Below are 20,044 nucleotides of genomic sequence, written 5' to 3' on the forward strand. Positions count from 1 at the left end.
CAGCCAGCTCCCAGATGAACTGACAACTGAGTATAATAAGCATATGACTGAACCCAGCCAACATCATGCGGGACAGAGATAAACCATCCAAGCTAAGCCTGCCCAAATTACTGAACCACAGAAGAGTGAGCAAATAAATGGTTCTTGTTTGAAACCACAAAAACGTGGAGTGATTTGTTGTACAGCGTTAGATAACTGCTAATGCAATTCTTATCTAGAAGGGGAGTACTGCCATAACAAAAATCTAAAACATGTGGTATTGGCTTTGTGACAAACCAGAGGATAGGAGCTGGGAAAGCAGTGAATAGATAGTCAGCAGAGGCTGGAGAAATGGTGAACAATCTTTTAGTGTATGCTAAAAATATAGTGAGGAAATTGTTACTAGGAGTTGGGAAAAGGACAATCTATGTTATGTAGTAGCAGAATCATTGGCAAAAATGTTGCCGGCAGTAACTTAAAAGATATAAAGTACCTAATGAACTTATGGATTTAGCTAAGGAAATTTCTAGACACAATGTTGAAGGCATCAACTAGATGCTTCCAGTTGTATATGGTAAGATACCACCAAGAGAGATAAGCCAAAAGAGAATGTGTTCAGTATTCAAGCATATTTTAGGAGAAACGTAGAGAGCCCAGAAATTCCTGGTTTAGAAAAAATTAAACTGTTTTTCATCCCTAGTATCTCCAGCCAGGCAAAAATTCTCAGATAAAAAGTGACCTCAGTATAAAGATCAAATCAGGGGTATGCTTGTAAGACCTCTGAAAGGAAGTGCCTAGGAGACCCTCTCAACTAGATAAAAGGACTTCTGAGAATCTTGAGGGCATTGTCCCACAGCAGCTTGATATGCTGAAAGAGAGGGGTCTGTCTCAAAAAAAAATTATAGATAAAGTTTTGAGGGCATAAAGTTAATCCCGATAATATTCCTAGTAAATGCACAAAAGTTTTGAGAGCTTTATCAATGAAAGCATTACAAGGTTCAACTAAAAGTGAAAGAGATCATTCAAAATGAAAAGAGGCCACTGGACCTCCACTTTCTGCAAGCAGGAATCAGACTGAGAAGGCTACTTAGCTACAGACATGCATAATTTCCTATGTGAAAGAAAATACATCTCAGAGGTTGGAGCTAAGGGCCCAGAGGGAAGAGCCACAGAGAACAATTGGCTAGGTATCCCTCTGAGAGAGCAGAATTGGGTCCTAATCAAGGAACATTTTCTGACCCTTATAGGGGAAACCAACATGTGACCAGCTGGACTTCATAATTTCTGTAAACTAGTGACTGCTTTGTGGTTCCCATCCTATCCACTTTAAATAAGAGTGGCTGTAGTGTCTATCCAGTTCCTTTCTCATTACTGTGTTTTAGGGGTGAAGGGATAGAATACTTACCTTTTAAGTTGAAGAGTTGAAGGTGAAGGTCTCTATATCAAGAGAAGCTTGGTGCTTTGTGTCCACCTAGAGGGGTGGGATAGAGAGGGTGGGAGGGAGATGCAAGAGGGAGGAGATATGGGGATGTATGTATATGTATAGCCGATTCACTTTGTTATACAGCAGAAAGCTAGCACACCATTGTAAAGCAATTATACTCCAATAAAGATGTTAAAAAAAGAAAAGCTAAAAATTAATAAATAAATAATATTTTAAAAGAGAGAAGCTGCATCTGAAAAGCCATATTTGAGAAGTCTTACCTACGTGATAACCTGGTACAGATCATCATATAATGGTGAATAAACTATTATCCAGCTTGATGTCGTAATGAGATAAAACTTTGGGGGGCCTTGGGAAGCGTGAGTGTATTTTGCACATGCCAGGGAGTGATTTGCTGAGGCCAGGGGATAGACTGTCATATACTGTTTCTACAGATGGCCCATTTCTTCCACCCATGCAATGTGACTCTGCAGCTCTCTCCATTGCAATGGGAAACCTATTTCTCCACCCCTTGCATCTCAGCTGGTTCTGTAATTTGCTTTGGCCAATCAAATGTGGCAAAAGTGATATTGTGTGACTTCTGAGCCCTGGCCTCAAAACAGCTGCTATCCTCGTCCTCTTGAAAAGTGACTGTCACCATGTAAAAGAAAAACTGATTATCCTGCCAGGAAGGGAGAGACCATGTAAAGGAGAACCAGAAACCCCAGCCAAAAGCCCTAGCTGGGGGCATGTGAATGAGACCAGGCATGTGAGTGAATCCGTCTTGGGACATCCAGCCTCCATCGAGCTGCTGGATGACTGCAACCACAAAAGTAACCCCCAGCTAAGCCCAGTCCATATTTCAGAACCACGAGCAAATAAATGATTGTTGTTTTAAGCCAATATTTTTTACATGGTTTATGTACAAATAATAACTAGATAATAATAACTAAAGTATAAAGAAATAGACTAATAGTTTAGTGTATCTGTGCTATATAAAAGCCAACTATTCATAAATACACACTTTATAATACACAGTCTTATTTGATTTCCTCCCTGATTTGTGTCATAGCTGTTATTATCTCTATCTATAGATAAAGAAACAGAAGCTCGGAGAAGTTAAGTAACTATTCAGGGCCATGCAGCCTGTAAGTGAACCAGGACTCAATTTTTCCAGTTCTAAAAGCCAGGGTGCTACCTGTTTTTAGTAGTTCAAAGTCCTGGGCCAAGAGAAAGGGCATCTCTGGAGACACACTTGAGGAGCCTTATCTGCTTCTGAACCTGATGCAGATCGTGAGATAATGGACTTCATGTCTGATGCCATAATGAGAAATAATTTTTTGTTATACCACTGGTGCCTCTTAGATCCTACAATTAGATAACTTCAACATAGTCTAGAAATTCAAACTCCTAGAACTTGAAGACTGGAATTAACAGTTTATCTATGGGCAGGTAGACAAGCATGGAGATGCATGGAGTAGACAGATGTTAATGAGACCAATCACACCCCTGCTTCCAGGCCTTTGCGCTTGCTCTTTCCACTGCATGAACCACTCCCCATGGAACCCATTGGGGATTGAACCTTCCCCTCCTTTAAGTCTCTGTTCTATGTTGCCTTGTCTGTAGGGTCTTCCCTGGCTGCCCCAGACAGACCCATGCACTGTCTATTCCTCTTCCTGGTTTTCTTTGCTCCACAGCACTTACCACCCTCTGACATGCTATTTGTTTTACTGCTTTATTTGTTTATTTATTTGTTGTCTGCCTCTCCCCCACAAGGATGGAAGCTCCATGAGGATAGGGATTTTCATCTTGTCTTACCAGTGCATCTCCAATGCCTAAAACAGTTCCTGGCACTTGGTAGGTGCTCTGTAAATGTGTGCTGAATGAATGAATACATAAACAAAATAGTTTTCACCGACTCAGTAAGAAAGTTTGGCTTAAAGATGTTTAAATTCTAGAAGCCTCTGTCTGAATATCTGTAAATTCCCTGGCTCTCTGTGAATTCTGTTTTCCGTGCCTTTTGTGAAATCAACCTTCCCTCAGCCTCTGAATTCTAAAGGAAACTGCTGGCCCTCTTGGGATCCTAAGAAATGGGGCTATTCAGTCCCAATTCTCCCAATGTCCTGACCCCAGAATTTCAAGATACTCATTCTTCCCTGTTTTCCTTTCCCCTTTTCCATATGCTTTCCAGGGAGTCCCACGGCCACTGACTCAGCTCTTCTCTAACAAGAGCTTATCTGTGCACATAGAAAGATATACAAAATGAAGTGATGAAAGGGGGAAAGGTAGAGGCTTCCTCACAGGTTCCAAGCAATGAACGTAGAGAAATGAGCATTCTGAGTGCTCTTCTCCCATAGGACAGGTGGAGCTCCTTGGAAAAACAGTGTGGGCTCTTGAACAGACCCTGCCATAACTGCTTGTTTCTACCCCAGTACCTTTGTTTATGCTGTACATACACACACACACACACACACACACACACACACACACACACACACACACACACACACACACCCCTATCTGAAATAACAAACTCTAACCCCAGATCAACCCCATATTTCAGAACACATTTATTCCTTGCTATTTATTCTTACCACACTAACACTGGTTTTTCTCCTTTGGAATGTTACAGCATTTATGGTCCACAGCAATCTATATTAGTCAAGGTCCCAGCAGGAAACAGATGTCACAGTCAGCTGGGATGTTTAAAGAGATGTTTTATAGAAGATCTATTTACAGAGGTGTGAGCAAGGGTTAAAGGAACTGTGTTATTCTGGGTCCTCTGTGAAGAAGATGCCAAGACTAAGATTAAACTTGCAAGGATTTTTCAGGGGAAATATCTATGAGGGGAAAAAATGGGTAGGGTCCAGATAAAGCTAGAAGAACAGTCAGACCATGATGCAAGTTTGACCCTAAAGGGAGGCCAGAGGAATAGAATGTTGGGTAGAAGTATCCTAAAGGATGATACAATCTGAGGAAATTTTAGGAGTCCTCCAGCCAATGTCGGTCATCAGAGGATCTTGTGTCTCCCAAGAATGGATCTTCCTTACTATACCTGCGACACTCATTCATTGACTGGTAGCAGCCCACGGGAAGTGGAGCCTCAGTGCAAATGTGGTGGTGGGCTTTACAACTAGCACCCTTAGGCATCTGTGCTCCCTGTAGTTGGAGGTCTGCAAGGCTTATTCTCATGGTCACCACAGCCTATCCCTTCCACCAAACAAATCTACTTCTCTACAAGATTTGGGCAGCAGCTCCCCCATGGTTCCAGGGGGCCTTTTTTCCTGAGGGGGAATCAGAAGAGGGAGGTTAGCAGGGTGAATTACTGCTCCCATCTTTGCAATTGACTGTGGGGTCAGAACAAATACCACCCTCTCCCTGCTCCACTACCCTTTTTTAAATTTTCCTCAAGCTCAGCTATGACTCATCAAGATTTTGCCAGGTCTTGCTGGCTTCCCTGGTGGTGTGACCTAAACCTTCATTCCTGAGGGTTATGAACCCATGATAATCACTCATCTCAGGCCAGGGTGATTGCATGTGTCCATTCATACTTACAATGTGGCAAAGGAGCACAAGGAGAGACCCAAGTGGATCACCCAGTGTGTTAGTCAGCTCAGGCTGCTTTAAACAAAATACCACAGACTGGGGGGCTTAAACAATATAAATTTTTATCTTCTCACAGTTCTGAAGAGTGGAAGTCCAAGATCAAGATGACAGCAGGCTTAGTGTCTGATGAGAGCTCTTCCTTTTGTTGTAGACAGCCACCTTCTTGCTGTTTACTCCCATGGCTTTTCCTCGGTACCTGCACATGAAGAGACAGAGCTTTCTGGTGTCTCTTCTTGTAAGGATAAGAGTCCAGTCAGATCAGGACCCCATCTTTAAGACCTCATTTAACCTCAATTACTTCTTTAGAGACCCCTATTTCCAGACACAGCCACACTAGAGGCTAGAGCTTCAACATATGGATTTTGGAGGGACAGGTTTAGTTACTAACATCTGGATTCCGTGTGTCTTCTTTCCTGCCACTATTGTGTAAAAGCAGAGCTGCATCTTCCTGCTGGTCAAAGTCACTTGCCCCTGTAAGCGTAGTGACTCCTTTCCTTGCCCGTTGTCTCTGGGCACAATGAACCTAATGTGCCCTGACAGCATCTGCAAGTTGTATTTCAATGGTACACTTGCTGTGACCCATGACAAGGGTTCACCTCTTCAGCAATCCTCCAACCTGCAGAACCCAAAGCTGCAGGGACAAGGCATATAACATCCCCCCATGGGTCATTGGTATGATGGTAAATTTGGCCACCCCTGCTGCTACTCCTTGGTTCCTGGACCCTTGAATTCTTATTGGAGACGGAACAACACATAAGAGTCACTGACTTAATAAATACTCTTCATCCTGAATGATGGCATCCAATCGCTTCAGAATGTTTCCTCTAAGCTAGGGCTTCCGTGGTACTGATAGAAGGCTATTCTAGTGTTCCATGAGGATGGCTGCCTCTGAGTATGTAGTATGTAATAAAACAAATATATCTGCTAGTTGTGGTCCCAGTCTCACACTTTCTTCAATGTGAAGTGGATCTTCTGATTGTATGCTGTACTCTTTGGGGTTCCATACCTATGGATCAGGCATTCTATAAACACCTAGATAGTAATTCTGGCTGAGGTTTTGCTGGTAGGAAAGGCAAACCCATACCAGCAAAGATATTTATCCATGTGAGAAGGAATCATTGACGCTTTCAAGGTGGAAGCAGGCCAATGTAGTCAACTTGCCATTAAATGGTCAATTGGTTTCCTTGAGGACTAGTGCCAGGATGAATTGGTTTCTTTTGTTAACAGTTGGGACATTCAGAAGCAACAGTAGCTAGATCAGCCTTGGTAGGTGGAAGTCCATGCACTTGGGTCCACACATATCTTCCTCTCTGATACTGTGGCCACTCCACTTATGAGCCCATCATACCAGCCATCAGTGGTTGATGATGAAGGCTGGCTAAGGTTCACAGACCAAGTCATTTGATCTGCTTGGTTATACAGTTGATGGTGGACACTTACTTGTGAGTGCAAGTGCAATACAAAAATCTTCACACATCATGCCCACTCCTACATGTCCACCACATGCCTCCACCCCAGACCTCCTTGTCTGTGTTCCTCTATTCCTTTTCTTTTCTGACCCCAGACCAGGCCATTAGCTATCCACTTTGGGCCACTTTTCCTTTCCTACAAAGAAGATGATCAGGTACACTGCTTGTAGTTCCACTGGGAAGACTTTCCCCTCTCTACTCTCTTTTAGGGACAACGCTGAATGTGGGAAAAATGCAGCTGCTGTCAATTTTGACTTACACACATGTATTGAGTTAATCTATCTGTAAACCAAGCTCAGGCTTTTTCCTCCTCTTCCAGCTGGTCATAAGTGATTCTCCTCTATGGCCATAAGCACAAGTCAGAGAAGAACATTGATCCAACTGTAATGGGTGACAAGCAGGTCTGGGCTACCTAAACGTGCAGGTTAGTTATGCCCTCTGGTCCTACTAGGGCTCAACCTTAGATGTACTATTTCCAGACCACAATGGATGCCTGCTGGACCTGCCTGGCTTTATGGTTTGGAGGTCTGACAGAACCCAGCTCATAATGGGCAGTTCCAGACACATTGTCACTTGATGATTATGGCCAAGTACTCTGCTTCTATCAGGTTACAGTAATGTGCCAAGAGCTATTTCTCAAAGGGTGCATAATTCTCCACTGAAGACAGCATGACTTTGCTCCAGGATCCCAGGGGCCTGCATTGTGATTCTCCCACTAGAGTTTACCATAAGCCAAGGTCACCCCACCTACCCTTCCCTCCTCCAGCCAAGTCTCTGGCCCCTTTCATCTTATTTATTTATCTCAAGACTCTATGCATTGACTTATATAACATTCTATTAGTTTGCTGGGGCTGTCATAGCAAAATACCATAAACGAGCTGGTTTAAACAACAGAAACTTATTGTCTCACATTTATGGAGGATAGAGGTCCAAGATCAAGGTGTGAGTAGGGTTGGTTCCTTCTGTAAGCTCTGTGGGAGAATCTGCCCCATGCCTCTTCCTTAGCTTCTAGTGGTTTGCTGGCAATCTTTGCCATTCGTTGCCTTGTAGAAGCATCACCACAATCTCTGTCTTTATCTTCACATGGCATTCCTCCTGTGTGTGTGTCTGTGTCCAAATTTCCCCTTTTCATAGGGACACCAGTCATTTTGGATTAGACACCCATCCTACTCCAGTATGACCTCATCTTAACTAACTACATCTGCAGCAGTCTTATTTCCAAATAAGGTCATACTCTGAGACATTAGAGTTAGGACATCAATATATGAATTGTGTGGGACACAGTTCAACTCATAACAAACATCTTGATGTTCTCTCCTCATTGAACACCCCTCTCTGATGCTTCCTTCCTCCTGGGATGAGGATAACTGCCTCCTACATCATCCAAACACTGTCATTCATTGAATCTGAACCACTCAGTTGGGATGGTAGTGAGCATGAGGCCCAAGAAGCAGCCTTCCCACTGACCCTCACATACTCACGACAGGCCCCGCCCTTGCCAGACTCTCTCAATCTCAAGACAACAGGGTGTCCTGAAGCCTGTCACTCTTCCTGACTTCAGCACATCCAGTTCCTCACTGAAGCCCTCACTCCAGACTTGGCTTTGACACACCACATTTCACATTTTCCTCACTGGACAGAGCATGAAAAGACACTTTTTAAAGAAGCTGTGTCCTCCCCAAGAAACACTGACTGGACATAGCTGTGAAAGAGCCCAGATGACTTCAGGACCCCAGATTCTTTCATCACTCTCATCAGGCCTTTGGAAACTCACAATTCTACCCTGCCCCTAAACATCCCTATAAACAAGTAGCACAATATAATAAAGAGAGCACTGAGCTTGGAGTCAGGATACCTGTGGTGCAACCAGACTCTGTCATTTAGCGCCCAGTTGGCCTTAGGTGAGTCACTTCACTTCCTGGTTCTCACCTGTAAAGCAAATAGGCAGATGAGTGACTATTAGATGATCTCTAAGTTGCCTTCAAGCATGAATGACCTAAGGTTCATTAACCACCAGCCCAGCTGGGGGTTAACTTGTCCAAAGAGAGAGGAATGTATTTTCTTAGATAGGACAGCTTATTTGAAAATGTCCCTTTTCCTCAATATGACTAATTATTAGAGAAATGCAAATCAAAACTACAATGAGAAAAAAAAAAACAAACAAAAAAAAAAAAACTACAATGAGGTATCACCTCACACCAGCCAGAATGACCATCATCAAAAAATCTACAAACAATAAATGCTGGAAAGGGTGTGGAAAAAAGTGAACCCTTATACACTGTTGGTGGGAATGTAAATTGGTACAGCCACTATGGACAACAGTATGGAGGTTCCTTACAAAACTAAATATAGAACTACCATGTGATCCAGCAATCCCACTCCTGGGAATATATCTGGAGAAAACCATAATTCAAAAAGATACATGTACCACAATGTTCATTGCAGCACTATTTACAATAGCCAAGACATAGAAACAACCTAAAAGTCCATCAACAGAGGAATGGATAAAGAATATGTGGTACATATGTACAATGGAATATTAATCAGCCATAAAAAAGAAAAAAATAATGCCATTTGCAGCAACATGGATAGACATAAAGATTGCCATACTGAGTGAAGTAAGTCAGACAGAGAAAGACAAATATCATATATCATTGCTTATATGTGGAATATTTTTAAAAATAGTACAAATGAACTTATTTACAAAATGGAAATAGAGTCACAGATGTAGAAGAGAAACTTATGGTTACCAGGTGGGGAAAGGGGGTGGGTATCGATAAATTGGGAGATTGGGATTGACATATACACACTACTATATATATATACTCAATAACTAATAAGGACCTACTGTATACCACAGAGAACTCTGCTCAGTACTCTATAATGACTATATGGGAAAATAATCTTAAAAAGAGTAGGTATATGTATATGTATATCTGATTCACTTCACAGTACAACTGAAACTAACACAACATTGCAAATCAACTATACTCCAATAAAAATTTCTTTAATATTTTTAAAAATTAGGGAATTCCCTGGCAGTCCAGTGGTTAAGACTCCATGCTTTCACTGATGAGGGCCAGGTTCAACCCCTGGTCAGGGAACTAAGTTCCCACAAGCCTCACGGCAAAGCCAAAAATAAAATACTTTTTAAATCCTTTACATTTTTAAATTAAAACAAAACTTTTTAAGAAAAAAAAGAAAAGAACTTGTCCCCTTTCTCTGAAAGTAATAGTGAAACAAGATAGAAGACACGTTGGTTCATATTGAAAATTCAGGGGGGAAACCTTCAAGATGCCGAAGGAGTAAGACGTGGAGATGACCTTCCTCCCCACAAATACATCAGAAATACACCTACATGTGAAACAACTCCTACAGAACACCTACTGAATGCTGGCAGAAGACCTCAGACTTCCCAAAAGGCAAGAAACTCCCCACATACCTGGATAGGGCAAAAGAAAAAACAGAAACAAAAATTAGGGATGGGACCTGCACCTCTGGTAGGGAGCTGTGAAGGAGGAAAAGTTTCCACACACTAGGAAGCCCCTTCACTGGCGGAGACAGGGGATGGCAGGGGGGGAAGCTTCAGAGCCTCAGAGGAGAGCACAGCAACAGGGGTGCAGAGGGCAAAGCAGAGAGATTCCTGCACAGAGCATCAATGCAGACCAGCATTCACCAGCCTGACAGGCTTGTCTGCTCAACTGCTGGGGTCAGGTAGGGGCTGGGAGCTGAGGCTCAGGCTTTGGAGATCAGATCCCAGGGAGAGGACTGGGGTTGGCTGCATGAACACAGGCTGAAGAGGGCTAGTGTGCCACAGCTAGCTGGGAGGGAGTCCAGGGAAAAGTCTGGAAGTGCCTAAGATGCAAGAGACCATTGTTTTGGGGTGTGGGAGGAGAGGGGATTCAGAGCACCGCCTAAATGAGCTCCAGAGACGGATGCGAGCTGCAGCTATCAGTGTGGACAACACTAACAGTAACATAAACAAAAAAGTAACATAAACAAAATTGATAAACCATTAGTCAGACTCATCAAGAAAAAAAAGGGAAAAGACTCAAATCAATAGAACTAGAAATGGAAAAGGAGAAAAACAGCTGACTGCAGAAATACAAAGGATCAAGAGAGATTACGAAAAGCAACTATATGCCGATAAAATGGACAACCTGGAAAAAATGGACAAATTCATAGAAAAGCACAATCTTCTGAGACTGAACCAGCAAGAAATAGAAAAAATAAACATACAAAACACAAGCACTGAAATTGAAACTGTGATTAAAATTTTTCCAACAAACAAAAGACCAGGACCAGATGGCTTCACAGGCGAATTCAATCAAACATTTAGAGAAGAGCTAACACCTATTCTTCTCAAATTCTTCCAAAATATAGCAGAGAGAGGGACACTCCCAATCTCATTCTACGAGGCCACCATCACATGATACCAAAAACAGAAAAATATGTCACAAAGAAACAAAACTACAGGCCAATATTATTGATGAACATAGATGCAAAAATCCTCAACAAAATACTGGGAAACAGAATAGAACAGCACATTAAAAGGATCATACACCATGATCAAATGGGGTTTATCCCAGGAATGCAAGGATTCTTCAATATATGCAAGTCAATCAATGTTATACACCATATTTAAAAATTGAAGGATAAAAAGCATATGATATTCTCAAAAGATGTAGAAACAGCTTTTGACAAAGTTCAACACCCATTTATGATAAGAACCCTCCAAAAAGTAGGCATAGGGGGAACTTACCTCAACATAATAAAGGCCATATATGACGAACCCCCAGCCAACATCGTTCTCAATGGTGAAAAACTGAAACCATTTCCTCTAAGATCAGGAACAAAACAAGGTTGTCCACTCTCACCATTATTATTCAACATAGTTTTGGAAGTTTTAGCCACAGCAATCAGAGGAAAAAAACGAAATAAAAGGAATGCAAATTGGAAAAGAATAAGTAAAACTGTCACTGTTTGCAGACGTCATGATACTATATAAAGAGAATACTAAAGATGCTACCAGAAAACTACTAGAGCTAATCAATGAATTTGGTAAAGTAGAAAGATACAAAATTAATGCACAGAAATCTCTTGCATTCCTACACACTAATGATGAAAAATCTGAAAGAGAAATTAAGGAAACACTCCCATTTACCATTGCAACAAAAAGAATAAAATACCTAAGGATAAGCCTACCTAAGGAGAGAAAAGACCTGTATGCAGAAAAGTATGACACTAATGAAAGAATTAAAGATGATACAAACAGATGGAGAGATATACAATGTTCTTGGATTGGAAGAATCAACATTGCGAAAATGACTATACTACCCAAAGCAATCTACAGATTCAATGCATTCCCTATCAAACTACCACTGGCATTTTTCACAGAACTAGAACAAAAAATTTCACAATTTTTATGGAAACACAAAAGACCCTGAATAGCCAATACAATCTTGAGAAAGAAAAACAGAGCTGGAGGAATCAGACTCCCTGACTTCAGACTATACTACAAAGCTAAAGTAATCAAGACAGTATGTACTGGCACTAAAGCAGAAATATAGATCAATGGAACAGGATAGAAAGCCCAGAGATAAATCCATGCACCTATGGTCACCTTATTTTTGATAAGGGAGGAAAGAATATACAATGGAGAAAAGACAGCCTCTTCAGTAAGTGGTGCTCGGAAAACTGGACAGCTACATGTAAAGAATGAAATTAGAACACTCCCTAAGACCATACACAAAAATAAACTCAAAATTGATTAAAGACCTAAGTGTAAGACCAGAAACTACAAAACTCTTAGAGGAAAACATAGGCAGAACACTCTATGACATACATCACAGCAAGATCCTTTTTGACCCACCTCCTAGAGAAATGGAAATAAAAACAAAAATAAACAAATGGGACCTAATGAAACTTAAAAGCTTTTGTACAGCAAAGGAAACCATAAACAAGATGAAAAGACAACCCTCAGAATGGGAGAAAATATTTGCAAATGAAGCAACTGACAAAGGATTAATCTCCAAAATTTACAAGCAGCTCATGCAGCTCAATATCAAGAAAAGCAAACTACCCAATCCAAAAATGGGCAGAAGACCTAAATAGACATTTTATCAAAGAAGATATACCGATTGCCAACAAACACATAAAAGGACACTCAACATCACTAACCATTAGAGAAATGCAAATCAAAACTACAATGAGTATAGCAATACAAGCCCACCTTAAGAGGCAGGAAACATCTCGAATAAACAACCTAACCTTGCACCTCAAGCAATTACAGAAAGAAGAACAAAAATCCTCAAAGCTAGCAGAAGGAAAGAAATCATAAAAATCAGATCAGAAATAAATGGAAAAAAAATGAAGGAAACAATAGCAGAGGTCAATAAAACTAAATGCTGGTTCTTTGAGAAGATAAACAAAATTGATAAACCATTAACCAGACTCATCAAGAAAAAAAGGAAGAAGACTCAAATCAATAGAATTAGAAATGAAAAAGAAGAACTACTGACACTGTAGAAATAAAAAAGATCATTAGAGATTACTACAAGCAACTCTATGCCAATAAAATGGACAATCTGGAAGAAATGGACAAATTCTTAGAAATGCACAACCTGCCAAGACTGAATCAGGAAGAAATAGACAATATGAACAGACCAATCACAAGCACTGAAATCGAAACTGTGATTAAAAATCTTCCAACAAACAAAAGCCCAGGACCAGATGGCTTCACAGGCGAATTCTATCAAACATTTAGAGAAGAGCTAACACCTATCCTTCTCAAACTTTTCCAAAATATAGCAAAGGGAGAAACACTCCCAAATTCCTTCTACGAGGCCACCATCACCTTGATACCAAAACCAGACAAGGATGTCACAAAGAAGAAAACTACAGGCCAATATCACTGATGAACATAGATGCAAAAATCCTCAACAAAATACTAGCAAACAGAATCCAACAGCACATTAAAAGGATCATACACCATGATCAAGTGGGGTTTATTCCAGGAATGCAAGGATTCTTCAATATACGCAAATCTATCAATGTGATAAACCATATTAACAAATTGAAGGAGAAAAACCATATGATCATCTCAATAGATGCAGAGAAAGCTTTTGACAAAATTCAACACCCATTTATGATAAAAACCCTCCAGAAAGTAGGCATAGAGGGAACTTTCCTCAACATAATAAAGGCCATATATGACAAGCCCACAGCCAACATCATCCTCAATGGTGAAAATCTGAAAGCATTTCCACTTAGATCAGGAACAAAACAAAGTTGCCCACTCTCACCACTTTTATTCAACATAGTTTTGGAAGTTTTAGCCACAGCAATCAGAGAAGAAACAGAAATAAAAGGAATCCAAATCGGAAAAGAAGAAGTAAAGCTGTCACTGTTTGCAGATGACATGATACTATACATAGAGAATCCTAAAGATGCTACCAGAAAACTACTAGAGCTAATCAATGAATTTGGTAAAGTAGCAGGATACAAAATTAATGCACAGAAATCTCTGGCATTCCTATATACTAATGATGAAAAATCTGAAAGTGAAATCAAGAAAACACTCCCATTTACCATTGCAACAAAAAGAATAAAATATCTAGGAATAAACCTACCTAAGGAGACAAAAGACCTGTATGCAGAAAAGTATAAGACACTAATGAAAGAATTAAAGATGATACAAATAGATTGAGAGATATACCATGCTCTTGGATTAGAAGAATCAAAATTGTGAAAATGACTCTACTACCCAAAGCAACACACCATTGTAAATCAATTATATTCCAATAAAGATGTTAAACAAATAAGTAAAAAATAAAATTCAGGATCTTAGGCACTTTCATTAAATATGTTTCCAGATCTCTATCGCTTTGTAGTAAACCATCTCATAACTTAGTGGCTCTAAACAATAATTGATGATTATCCCTCACGGCTCTGTGGTTCAATTGGGCTCAGTTGTGTGGTTCTTGCTTGAGGGTCTCTCATGTCGTTGTAGACAGCTGGTCTGACCCACTCACATGGGCTGGCAGGTGAAGCTGGCTGCCAGCAGGCCACTCAGCTGCTGAACTGAGCAGAGCACCTACATGAAGTCTTTCCATGTGCCTTGGCTTGAGGGTGGATTCCAAGAGGAAGCACCCAATGGTGAGTGTGCCAGAGAGGGAACCAGAAACCACAAGCCTCCTCTGTCCAGCCTTGGAAGTCCCAGAACACCACTGCTGCTGCATTCTGTTGACCAGAAAACTTTTTTAAAAAGCCTAGATTCAAGGGGAGAGGAATTGATTCCACCTCTTGATGGAGAATTGTCCAGACAACCTTGCAGAAGAACATGTTGGACAGGAGAATCATTACATTCAACTTTGGAAAATGCACCCTACCACAGTATGGAAATCTATGGTATAAATCTATATGATAGAATGTATAGAAATGTATAGAAAAGACATCAATAATACTTATCTCTGGGTGAAAGAATTTTCATTTTTTTTTGAAAAGTGCTTACACAGTGCTTGCTATATACCAGGCACTTTTTAAAAGACCTGAACACATATAAACTCATTTAATCCTCAAAAATTCATTCAAGCCCCTATATTACCTTCATTTTACAATTGAAAAACTGAGGCACAAAGAAGTTAAGGAAATTGCCTAAAATCATACAGCTAGTAAGCTGGAATTTGAACTCAGGCTGTCTGGATCTGATCTATATACTGCAATTAAGGTGAATGTTTATTTTTTTTTTTATTGAGCTGTACTTTCCAATTTTTATCAATGAACATGTATTATTTTACAAGTCAGAAAAATGGATACTCTCTGATATTGTGAGAAGTCTAGGCATATGGCTCTGGAAAGTCATCTGTGCACTGTTTGGTCATGAACAGGGTATTGCAGACATAGAAGTTCAGTCTAGACTGAAGGAGGAACAGGGGAAGGTGAGGCAGTTCCTGAAGGAAACAGTGTGGTATTGTAATTCCTGCCCTGGGACTCGGGGCACTTGACTTCTTCTAACAGATCTAACTTTACTCACTCCAGTAAAATCAAGCTCCCCAGCTGTGGAGCTTCCAAATAAAATCTTTTCAGATAAACAGCAAACACTTCCGTTGCATAAGTGTGTCCCAAATATTGCATGGGATACACTTAAACAAAACAGGTATTTGGGTTTTATCTGAAATTGATATTTAACAGAGCATTGTGTATTTTTATTTGCTAAACCTGGCAACGCTGTCTGCAGTGAATGTGGTGAGATGCTCTGGGACCACCAGGAAGCCTGCAAGGGTGGGTGAGCCATCAGGATCCAGGGACAGGACTTCATGGAAGAACTCAGCTCCATGGTTTCCTTAATGGAGGCTGAAGGGGAGGAAATTCTGAAATCAGGAGCACCCCCAATTGAGGCTGTTCTGTGCTTGTACCTAACAATAATAAATAAGTCAGAGAAACAAAATAAGTCAGAAGAGTGGGAATCTTTTATCTGAGCCACCTTCTACTGTGTCCTTAGGCTACAGTTCTTCGCTGTCACACTACGATATGAAACCACTTCCTTTGCTAGCCCTGAGGAATGATGAAGGGGGAAGGGTGGCATGGGTTATGGGGAGATGGACAATGCAAAAGGGCTTAGGGTTTACTGAGAGAACTTCTAGTTAAATCTGGAGAGAAATTTCCTTCCTTTCTTAAGGTTAAACCTGGATGAATCACTAATTCCTAGCGACAGCACTTATTTCAGTGGACATTTCTTGCCTGATGGTCTTTAAGGAGTCCTCTTTCTTGAGTTGTGGAGGGGAGTAATTTAACTCTGACATCCATTGCAATCCTATTTTCTGGGCAGGGTGTGCCAGGATGAGGACCATGAGCCTTGGATTTGCATCCCTGTCCCTCATATGCTAACAATGACTTGGGCATGTAATTTAACCTCTTTGGGCATCACATTCTCTCTTTGTAAAACAGCAGGCTCTCGGTCAGAATTAGTCTCCCCTCCCTTTTCATTCTTCCCAGTCATTACTCTTTCCAGACCCTCCCTTCCCCAACAGGAAGCGCATTTTCCCAGTCCCACTTTCTTGCTGCCCCACCACCCAATACTCTCTGAACCCTTTCTCTCTGTCCCTTCTCCACTCATGCCCTCCTCTACTGCCACCTCTCCTTGTGTCCACTGACCTTTGGCTGAGAGCATTCCACATCTTCCTGTCTGCGGAGGTCAGCTCTTTGCTGGATGCGAGGGAGTGGCAGGCACTTGCAATGGCCCAGGAGTGCCAGGAGGGTGTTACAATGCAGTCAGTGCTGGATCAAGAGCAGAACCCAGACAACGAAAGGACTGTCTCATGAACACTTTTTATATGACAAGAGTGAGTGAGCAGGAAGCTTACAGCAACCATTAGTGTGCAATGAAGCAATTCCAGATATGATGTGTTTCAGCAACTTAGTATCTACAGAACCCTCTGCCTGAGGGAAGCCATAATCTTGCCCTGCACGTGTGAGTGTTTGTGCACACGCACTAACAATTATACACATTTCAGAAATTCCAAGAATCTTCATTTGGATCTAGGAATTCCATGGGGTCCTGAGCTCCAAGCCATATCACGGAGTTCCCTGATCATTGCCTTCCCGGAAGGCCACAGAATATACATTCTTGTTCCCAGGACGCTACTCCCAGAGTTTGCCCTCTGGCCAGGCTCTGTGAGGGATATAATTACATCCCAAATGTTCAAAGCATTCTGGTAAGAGTTGTACCACACTGTTAGTTTAAGTAGAAACAATCCCCCGTTCTCATCACCACCTCATCATCATCGTTTTGTAAAGAGGCCAGCCCCAGAGAATGCTTTCATTATCTAATCATCTTAACTTCCATAATTATTTCCCTAAAAGGACAATTAGCAGATACACCTCTGGGATTTAAAATATATAGATAGCACAGCCTAATACAAAAAGTGTATCACAAAAGGGAGAAGAGACTAAAACACAGAAGAAAAGAGAGATGAAAAGATGGGGGAGAAGACAGAGGTGGGAGAATAAAAGGAGCAACGCAGGAGAAAGGAGAAATGAAAAGAAAGGAGAAGGGCAGAGAGAGGACTTGGAAGAGGTGAGGAAAGAGAGGGAGGTGTTGGCAGAAAAAGTGGTAAAGCTGGTGAAAATGAACGTCAGCACCCCTCCATCCCAGCAGCCTGAGTGCCTCTCCTCCTGACAACATGTCGGTCAGAGAATCCATCAAAAGTCATTGCAACCAGGATCTCCAATCCAGAGAATTGCTCCAGTTCCACACTTCTGGTGCGGCTGTCCCAGTTCTCTCCCATTGCCTAAACCCAGGGCCACCCTCACTGCCTCATCCTCCAGGTTGACAACGAACCTGCTGATAAGCACGCTGCTTCCTAGGCATCATCCTTGGCTCCAGGGACCAGAGCTTCTAGAGAAGTGACTCCCACTCCAGTGCCCTGGCCAAGCTTCTGGACAGACATTGTGCCTTAGGCTGAGCCCTGTCCTGGGTTGCTTCTTGTCTGGGAGTGGGCATGAGACAACAGACCCCTGTCACTCCTCCGTCTACCATCCCTGGAGTGTATGGATGTGCCATTAAGAACTAACTTGTAGAACAGGAGGCCTTGTGGCAGCATTACAGTTTCTCACCTCCTGCAGGTATCACAAGGCAGGTATGGTGAGGATCAAGCCCAGAGCCTGACAGTTGGGGCTGTAGAGTCCCAGCACCAATTAGTTCGCAAACCTACCAGACCTTGGATGTAAGGTAAGGGCGCTAGTGGAGAAGTAGCAGCTCTCTGAAATACAGAATGGGGAACTTTGAACAGATACTGACAAGGCTGACAAATTTGATCCCCCAAATTCCCCTGCACCTCCCTGGCTCTTCAGGATGGGGTGGAAACAACGCTATTGCTCCTGGCCTCAAGTTCATGCACTGTCCATTACACCCTGCCCGTGCCTGTGTACCTAGTCCTTTTCTAAATTAACCCTCTTTACATTATTCCCATCTGAGCATGCCAGCTGTTTCCTCTGGGCCCAAACTGATGCAATGTTAACAAATGTTAAGAGGGGAAAGGAGTTCTATGGCCAAATAAGGTTGGAAAAGTCCAGTTAAATGGAACCAGGATTTCCAGCTGCAAGTGATAGCCAAATAATGTACTAAGATATCAATGTGCTTTTCATTCTCATTACTGTAGGAGACTCAGAAGGACTGGGCTGCTTCCCAGCCCTCAGCCAAGAAGTTGGCTAACCTTTTTCTGAATCTGGTCTCCAGTGCCTCACAGTGGGAGTGGGGTTAACAGCATATTATGTCTCAGAGCCAAAATAATGGACACTGATACCAAACACCTGAATGACAAACCCAACTGAGATGTAGTTCAAGAAGTGGAGACCAGCAAAAGGGGAAGGGAAGGATCCCCAGGCCCAAAATGAAGAAAATAAAAAACAAAGATGAAAAGTAGGAAATAAATTTAGAAGATAATCCAAGTTCAATAATTATGTAATAGACATTCCAGAAAAAAAAAGAAGAAAACCATCCAATATGTGCTACAAAAACGTTTCCCATGAACTGAAATATATGAGTCCCCTGACTGAAATGGCTCTCTGATTGCCCAATAAAGTTAATGAATAAAGACCTCACATCTAGGCTCCTCATCATGAAATTTTAGAACAACACGGGTAAAGATAGCATCTTAAATGCTTCCAGAGAGGAAAAATGTCACATCCAAAGACATGAATCACAATTGAATTCTCAATAACCACATAGGACGTTAGAAGACAAAATTCTGAGGGAAATTTATTTTCAACCTAGAATTAAATTCCCAACTGAACAAAGATTCAAGTATGAGGATAGAATAAAGATATTTTTAGACCAACAAGACACATTCAGGCTTTTCAGGAAGCAACTAGATAGGTAGTAGAAGATATGAGGAAGAAAGACAAAAAGGAGAAGAACATGGATCCCAGGAAACAGGGCTCCAGACAGGAGAATGGGAAGGTATATCCTAAGAAGACAGAGAAAATGAGTCCCAGACTGCACCTTTGTAACAGTCCCAGAGAGCAGCTGATCCAGATGGGAACAGTCAGGCTGCTGGCTCCAAGGAAGGATGGCATTTAAAAGAGAATCAAGCTGTTGTAAAACCTGATGTGACCATACAAGAAAGGAAATGTAATTATGGTATGCTACTTGGTTCAGCAGTACACTGATTCATGTACTATAACCATGTAAATACTGAATATTGGCTCAAACAAAATTTGTGATATAACTGCATTGTTAGGGTGGCAGAAATGGTACAAAGACAGCTAAAGTGTTATTTCCCACAATAAGAATGTGCACTCCTAACTGCCAAGAGAGGGACAAAGTAGGCATCTTCCCTAAAAATATGTCTAACTACAGAAAACCTTTGTGGCCAGGAATCCTGTGGGGCCGGTGTTCCATGGAATATCAGTGAAGGATTTTGTCCACCACTCTCTGATTCCCTCAACACAGGAGCTTGCAACGTGGTAAAGAGACCCAGCACCTGAGGCTCACAGTTCTTGGGCATGGCACAAATTAACTCTACCTCTGAAACCCCAACATTGCTCTCTCAGACCACAGCTTCCC

Source organism: Neophocaena asiaeorientalis, unplaced genomic scaffold (genome assembly GCF_003031525.2).
Source record: "Neophocaena asiaeorientalis asiaeorientalis breed wild unplaced genomic scaffold, Neophocaena_asiaeorientalis_V1.1 scaffold429, whole genome shotgun sequence".
NCBI classification, from domain to species: Eukaryota; Metazoa; Chordata; class Mammalia; order Artiodactyla; family Phocoenidae; genus Neophocaena; species Neophocaena asiaeorientalis.